Source organism: Sciurus carolinensis, chromosome 2 (genome assembly GCF_902686445.1).
Source record: "Sciurus carolinensis chromosome 2, mSciCar1.2, whole genome shotgun sequence".
Lineage (NCBI taxonomy): Eukaryota > Metazoa > Chordata > Mammalia > Rodentia > Sciuridae > Sciurus > Sciurus carolinensis.
This window is the reverse complement of record NC_062214.1, coordinates 91,773,519-91,781,217: the sequence shown is the minus strand read 5'-3', so window position 1 is coordinate 91,781,217 and position 7,699 is coordinate 91,773,519. Positions and strand designations below refer to the sequence as shown.

Here is a 7,699-nt window from a genome sequence, read left to right as displayed (position 1 = left end):
ATGTAAACTGGGACTTAGGTTTTTATCCCTGTTTTACAGAAGAGGAAACTGAGGTTCATAGAGAGGAAGTGGGTTGCTCAAGATAGCAAGCTGCTGTCAGAGCAGAGGCAGAACCAGGGAGGCAGAATTCCAGGCAGCATCTCACCAGACCACCCTCTACCTTTGGATTGCTCTGTCTACATGTAGAAGTACACATGCACACAGCGCGTGCACACACACACACACACACACACACACACACACACACACAGCTTAGAGCCTTTTTATGGGATGCCATAGCCAGGCAGCAGAGGTGTCCAGGTTAAGGTAGTGTGTATAGTATGGTGTTTACCATATATAGACACACACACACGCCAACAAAACTGCAGGTCTGTTGAAAGTTAGCTATTCTTTAACACCTCCCTCCTCTTTCTGGGATGGGTAAAGAATCTTCAATTAGCGTAAGTTTAATAGCATGAACTTTGAAATTGGACGGCCTGAAGTTTAACCCTGTGACCATGAATAGCACTCAACCTCTGTAAGCTTCAGTTTCCTCAACCATAAATTAAGACAACAGTAGTACTTACTTCATTTGTGATTATGTAGGTGTACAGTATTTGGTACTGAATAATCACTCAATAATTCAAAGCTATAACTATTCACAATTCTACTTGTGGTGGCCACAAAACCTACCCAAACATCTGGATGATTCATTTCAAAAGCAAGATGAACTCTGTCCTACGTAGAAAAAAATGATGTGTCATCTATACTGTTGCCAACAATCTGCATGGGCTGCCAGGGCCAGAGAGAAAAGTGGTGAGCAGCTGGCTGGCTGACCTAGAAGAGAAAAGGGGCAGACATCAGGGATCCCTAACTTTGAGGCACAAATTTCTGTGATAGCTTCTCTATGGCTCTTGTTTTCAGAGCTTTAGTGGGCACACCAAGTGCTGGACATTGCTATAACAGGAGAAGTGTGACCCAGAATAAGGGCTGAAAGCCAATGCAGGGAGGGAGTACAAAGGGAGGGGGCAGGCTGGCACCAGGTGCCAGTGAGCGTATCTGCTTTTTGTCTCCATCACCTGCCAGCGTGAGTCCTGTGTGATGGAATGTGATCACCAGAGTGAAGACCCAGCTGTGGACCAACTGTGCCTTCTCTCAACATTAGTGTGTTTCAAGGAGGATGCATTTTTAATGGTTTTATTGTCTTGACTATCAAAAAAGATCCACAAATATTATGTAAAATGCATATTAATTCAGAAAAAGTCTGACATTAAAATAGAACCATATGGATTTTTTCAGGATAGGCACACATATACATCTATATAAACTTCCTGTGATGGAAATTTTCAAACATACACTAGTTACACGTATTGCACGATGAACACCCATGTACCCATGATCCTCCTTTTTCAGTCGGTGTGTTTGTGAGAGTCCCGACATGGCTTTGATCAACTTTCCAATATGCTAATGAGCTCTAATGATTCCATCATGCAGTTACTGAATGTATTCAATTGCCTGGTATCCAGACACCTGAAATTATTTCCCTTCTCATCCCCTAAATGCCTCGAGCACCTGAATGAGGAAAGAGGAAATAAGTTAATGTGCCTGCCCCCAAATGATACAGGAAGTGAGGCAAGTGCCTGAAACACAGGAAGTTCTCTCTGAGTAGAAAAATAATAGACGCAGAATAGGTGCTCATGTTTCTGGAGCACTAACCATGTTCACTGTGTCTCTTTTGAGTGCTCCACCTGTACTGCCTCGCTGAATCCTCACACCAAGCCTGGGGTATGTCTCCTACCCTCATCCCTGTTGTCCAAATGAGGAAACTTGACACAAGTAAGGTAATAAGCTAAACCACTTGCCAAGCTTCTTCCAGAGGCAGAGCAAGGATTTGAATCCAAGCTTCCTGACCCCAGACCCTGTCTTCCTGATCAGTACACCAGAGGGTTCTGAATCAGGTGATTCCAGAGACAAAGCCTGACATGGGTGAAATGACTCCTGCTGGGACAGGTGAGGAGAAAGTTGCTCCCATTGATGAGCTCTGCTGTGAAATTCAGAGACCAGACATGTGCTGAATGTGTTCCCTGTCAGGACCTTGCAGCTCCCTGCCACAGAGCTACAGACCCGGTGTGGAGATAATGTTTGTCATCTATATTGTAGGTCCTTCTTGCAAATGTCACTGTCCTGGTTCCCCCAGTGCCAGGCCTTGTGTAGAATTCCATGTTTTGAAAAAACAATGCTTTGTGTGTAAATATGCATTAAAAAAAACTCAGGAGAAATATCCACCAAATATTAACAAGCACCTGTTCCTACCCATCTACAGCAGGAGGGCACTGGAAGGTCAGCAGACTATTCTTTTTTGTTTATCTCAATTTTCCAATTTTTGTACAATTAATATGAATTACTGGTGTTGAAAAGTAAAGGAAGGAAGAAAATTATACTCTAAAGTACTCTTGGACAGGTGGAGGCTGGGGTGGATGGCAGGTGGGGCAGAAGTGGGCGACATGAGGCAATATGAGATGGGCAGGGCCCTTGCAGAGTCGGCAACTCTGGTCCCAAAATGGTCAGGCTGATATTAAAGGGCACCATGCATGGGCTCCCACCCCATCCTCACAGAACCCCGTGGCAAGTCAGATTACGTAAAAAGACACCCCTCGGCGCAGCTCCGGTTTCTGGAGGGCCCGGGGCAATATGAAGCAGCTGCATCCCGACACCTCCTCAGGTCCCCACTCCCTTGGCAGGTCCTCCCAGGGCGAGGGCTGTGTGTTCTCACATACTGCATCTTTGGATTAAAAATAACCCTCAGTTCAGTTTGGCTGCTCTCTCTTGCCTGGTGACAGAGATTGGGACAAGGGACACTTCCAGACTTGAGGAGTCTTCAGCCTGCACTGCCCCACCATATTCCACTCACTGTCCAGCGAGCCACCCTCCATTGTGAGCCCTTGACTTAGATGGAGAGAAAAAGAAAGAGAAGGATTTGCGGTTTCTACCAGATAGGAAAGTTACAAAACTTCACAGGAAGGCTAAGTTGATGTCACTAAAATAGCAACAGAGAAATACTGAAGGAAAGCGACAGGCCCTTTATCAACTATTAAGCACCATAAAAATGACAGTTCTATTGCAGTGTGAGGTGGGATGTGAGGGTGCCACAAGACCTGGCTTGTCCCCAGACAGCTCCACAAGTTAAAAGAGCCACGGTTAGAATTATTCCCTTTAGGCTAAAACCTTGTGCCCCTCCAAAAGTCCCTGTTAAAATATTTGGGAGGGTTGGTGCTGATGATTAGAAGTGAGACTTTCTTAGGTTCCCAGAGATGATTTCAATTTAAAATCTTGCAATTACAAGCCCGCCTTCCATTTTTGTGGCTTCAGATCTGCTGGGAGGTGTAATTAGTTTCCCCTCCAGAGGAGAAAACAGTCTCAGAGCAATGAAGTCAACCCAGGTGCAGCTGTGGTTAGAATCCGTTGCCCTTGCCATCATTGCCAGTCAGATCAGATGAACTGTTTACCTCCTGGGACCCTGAAGAGTACGGTGGGCCAGCATATGGATGAGCACTGGAAGAGAACCCACTGCAGAGGCCTATAGGGAGGCAGTGGGCTTAGAGGCCAAAGTCACACTTCATCCTCCGGTTTTCCCCAGGGCCCTCCTGCTTCCCAGACGATGGGGCAGCAAAGCTGGAGCTAAGTCCCTACATTTGGAGTGGCACAAAGAATTCACCTGGAGCTCTGACCGCATTTGTTTCGTGCTGCTGGCTGGAGCATTGCATTGAGAAACACGGCATGAGAGATTATTGATGTCTGCTCTTGGTGCCAGGTTAGGGCAGGATGAGACGTGTTTTAAACACTTGCCATCTCACCCCATACCACCTGGAGCCCACAGTAAGGGCGGTGATGGGAGTGGCCCTAGGCCAGGGGACAAGGGAGGTGCAGACCACAACACCAGACATTTCTTGGCCTGACAGCAAGACAGCTGCTCAGAAAGCCTGCTGCCTCTTGCAGCTGATGCAAAACCTGATGTAGTCAGCGGTTCCACCTGGAAAATGAAGTCACAATGCTCTCCTGATGCTCACTTGGAAGCCTAGGAAATGACAGTGGGGAATGCTTTAGAAGTTAGGTGTCACCTGGATTCAAGCAAGCAGTCTGGACTCCTCAGCCATATTTCTGACATCTTCCAGAAAGCCAGTATGGAGAAGGAATGGGATATACGAGATGGGCCCGTGTGCTCTTAAGGTTAAGCCACAGGAGCCCTTTGGGGTCAGTGGGAGGGCTCTATGTGCTCATGGGAGATGGCTCTCATGGCCCTTAAGAAATTCTAGGAGTTATTGCTAAACTGTGCAGCCGTGACTTGACCCAATCTCCTGCCTTTTTTCACCAGTACGGCCTCCTGCAACCCAACAGGACCTCTCTGTCCCTCTTGCTCTCCTAGTACACCCTGCTCGAGCCCCCAAATGCACTCCATCACCCCCTGAACAGATTATTTCAGTCCCTTTTTAATTGTAAAAATAAATGCAGAACCCCCTCCACTTTCCTGTTTTGCTTTTAAATATGTCTACATTTATCTTCTCTATCCTGCTACTGCCCTGAAAGCTTATCCCCTCTTTCCCAAGGAAAGATCCCACCTGTATCTTTCACTCCATTTACCTCCTTTTCCCTTCTCTCCCAGAATTTTCCATTTCTTTCTCTCTCCAGCAACATTGTCCTGCTTCGAGAGCTTTCCTGACCACCTGAAATGTCTTACATCTGGGACCAGTGGAGCCACCTCACACCTTCCCCTTCATTGCCAAATACATGTGTCTCTGGCCTCGTGGGTTGGTCGATTGATTGCTGCAAAAGCTGCCTCCACCTTTAAGCCCCAGCACAAAGGTTTCCTTATCACTGAGTTCTGGGCTCTGGCCAGCCTGGAATCTCTTCCCTCCAGCCCACAGATTGTTCACCTGTCTTTTCCCCCATGGTTCCCACAGCCTGCATGACCTCAGACACGCAGGTGTTCTCTGAATTCTGAGCATGACTCACCTCAGCATCAACAGTGCCCCAGAGTTCATTGACTCAGCTCTGTCACTCCAAACTGAAGGACCTCGGGTCATTACAAAGGCTTCATTTCTTGTGTCAAATGGTGATGATACTACCTATCTCACAGAGTTATTTTAAAGACAAAATTAGATAATAAATGTAAAGTGCTTAGCGTAGCACTGGACAATATTAGGAGCTCAATAGATAATAGTTATTATTAATTATCTTAAAGAGCCTAATCCATCCTCTCATTCCTCTGGTTATGGGAGCTCAATAGAGTAGTCAGTCCCCCCTTATTCTGGAAGATCCATTCCAACACCCCTGGTGAATTTCTGAAAATACAGATAGTACTGAACTCTACATATACTATTTTTTCCTTACCAAGTATCTAATGGGTAGGTAGCATATACAGCATGTATACACTGGACAAAAGCATCTAAGGTGAGATGGAGAAGGAGGTTAAAAGCTTTCTTTCTACTATTCAGAAAGGCAGAAAACTTAAAATTTGTGAATTGTTTGGTTTTGGAATTTTTCATGTAATATTTTCAGACCTTGGTTTACCATAGGTAACTGAGACTATAGAAAGCAAATCCATGTCTACAGGGGACTACTATACCTCATTGGGTAGCCAGTTTATTATTGGATATCACTCAATTTTTAGCAAGTTTTCCCTTACTTGTTTAGCAAATCCTAATATAATGCATGATATGTCAAAGGCACTCTCTAAAGTGCTTTACAAAGTTTATTTTAATCCTCATGACAACACCACTAGGGTTTCTTATTTTATAGAAAAGGAAATAAGGCACAGAGAGATGAAGGAAATTGCCTAACGTCACAGAGATGATACGTGGCAGAATCAGGCATTGAATCCAGGCTGTCTGACTCTATAATTCTCACTCTTGACACTATACACAGATACCTATTAAGTTAAGCTTAATTTAAAAGACATAAATTAACTCCTGTTAATGGGAGTGCTCTAAAATAAACACAGAACCATGCCTACATTGATTTCATTGAGGTCCAGATACTATCATCTTATTTATTCTTTGTTTCTTCATTCATTGATTAGAAAAGTACTTACAGAATGTCAAGTGTATGCCAGCCAGTATTACGTGGTGAGGCCCAATGGTGAACATGATAGACACGGCTTACGCTCTCACATCGCTCTCAGAACTTTTCAGTGGCTGGTGATGCCTGGCACAGCAGGGATTCTGTAGAGCGAGATCTGAAGAATAGCATGGACGGATTCTCTCTCCTTGGTGGTTCCAGCAAGCCCTTCCCCAGCGGTTACCGCAGGAACACAAATTTTCACTAGAGGGCGCTGTTCAGTAGAGCTGCCCCAGGAACTTAATTTGTGCAGGGGAGATTTGAAGGGCAGTGTTGGGGTTGTCCAGGGAATCTTAGAGGGTATTGACACAGGAAGGAATCATTCACATTTTATCAGAGAGGAACTTGCCTGGTTTCTGTTCTTTTGAGCAGGCACCAGGGCTCTAGGCCTCTGACCAAGTCCACATCGGTGGTCACAGCAGATGGCTGGACCCTGAGGGAATGGCACAGGCAGACACTGGACCCTCCTTTGGGTTCCTGACCAGTCAATCCAGTGCAGACCCCTCCATCTCCATACCTTCCCTGAGGGTACCCCCTTCATCTTCAGAGTCTCCCAGTCAGGACTGAGAACAAGGTCTGGTGGTGAAGGAACAACTGGCTTCAGGCTTGTAGCAATTTGGGGTACACAGGAAATGATGATCCAGCCTCAGTTACCTTACTGAGCTAAACATGGGTGGAAGTGTCAGCTCCAGCCTGACGACAACTGCTTGCATATTACAGGTCTGAGCATATGCCTCAAAGCAGTTTCAAGTTAGGCCTGTCCCCCTCCCTGCTCACGGCAGGCACAGCTTTTCAGGGTCTGATCTGGAACCTTCTGAACCTTACCTATTCCCACTCTCCTTGCCCACTGTCCTGGTCACACTGGCCTCTTCTCAGGCCCAGGAGCACATCTCCCCCTCCCTGCCCATCACCCTGCAGGAATGCTCTTCTCCCAGAAGTGGAGGGGCCTGTTTTCCTCTCATCATACAAGTTCTGCTCAGATTTCACCCCCTCAAAGAGGTCCTCTTAGAACACCCTGCCTAAAATACCACTAGCTCCAGCCACTCTATCTCCTTGTCCCTTTTTATGTTCTTCAAAGTGTCAAAGTATAATTTACAAAAGTTAAAAACAGGACTCATATAAAAATAGAATGAACACACATCAGAATTTAACTTGTTAATGAAGAAACCAGTAAGATTGCTTAATGCTAGTTCCATGCTTATTAGAGGAACTGAATGTTATGGGCAGTAAAAAGAAAAAAAATATTATAAGATCAGTAGGTTAAAATCAAATATATTTATTATCCTATAGGGTAACAAAACCATAATCTCTTGGATGGTCTTTTACACTGGCTAGAAACCTACAAGTTAACACACAGCTTCCCATTATCTGGGCTTTAATTCAATAATAACTAGATGTGTGAAACACAGGTATAATCCTCTAGGGCATTAAAGAATCTTTAGGTGGTCCTGTTATACCTTCATGTGACTGACAGCACATACTGTACATTTTTTGGTCTAAGTTCTGATAATTTTTTCTCGACCATAGCAATATCTCTATTTGAGATAGTCTTGTGTATTTATTTGCTTATTATTAGTCTTGACCTAATGGAATAAAAATTCCATAA

At 45.0% G+C, this 7,699-nt stretch overlaps 1 long non-coding RNA gene across 1 annotated transcript; it reads right to left on the bottom strand.

The window, feature by feature from the left end:
- Positions 1 to 228: 228 nt before the first annotated feature.
- LOC124977579 (uncharacterized) lies at positions 229 to 6,965 on the bottom strand. Its single transcript, XR_007107217.1, has 3 exons — positions 6,068 to 6,965; positions 4,990 to 5,102; positions 229 to 816 (listed from the first exon to the last, which is right to left on the bottom strand). It is a non-coding gene; the product is annotated as an uncharacterized LOC124977579 (long non-coding RNA).
- Between the last annotated feature and the right edge of the window lie 734 nt (positions 6,966 to 7,699).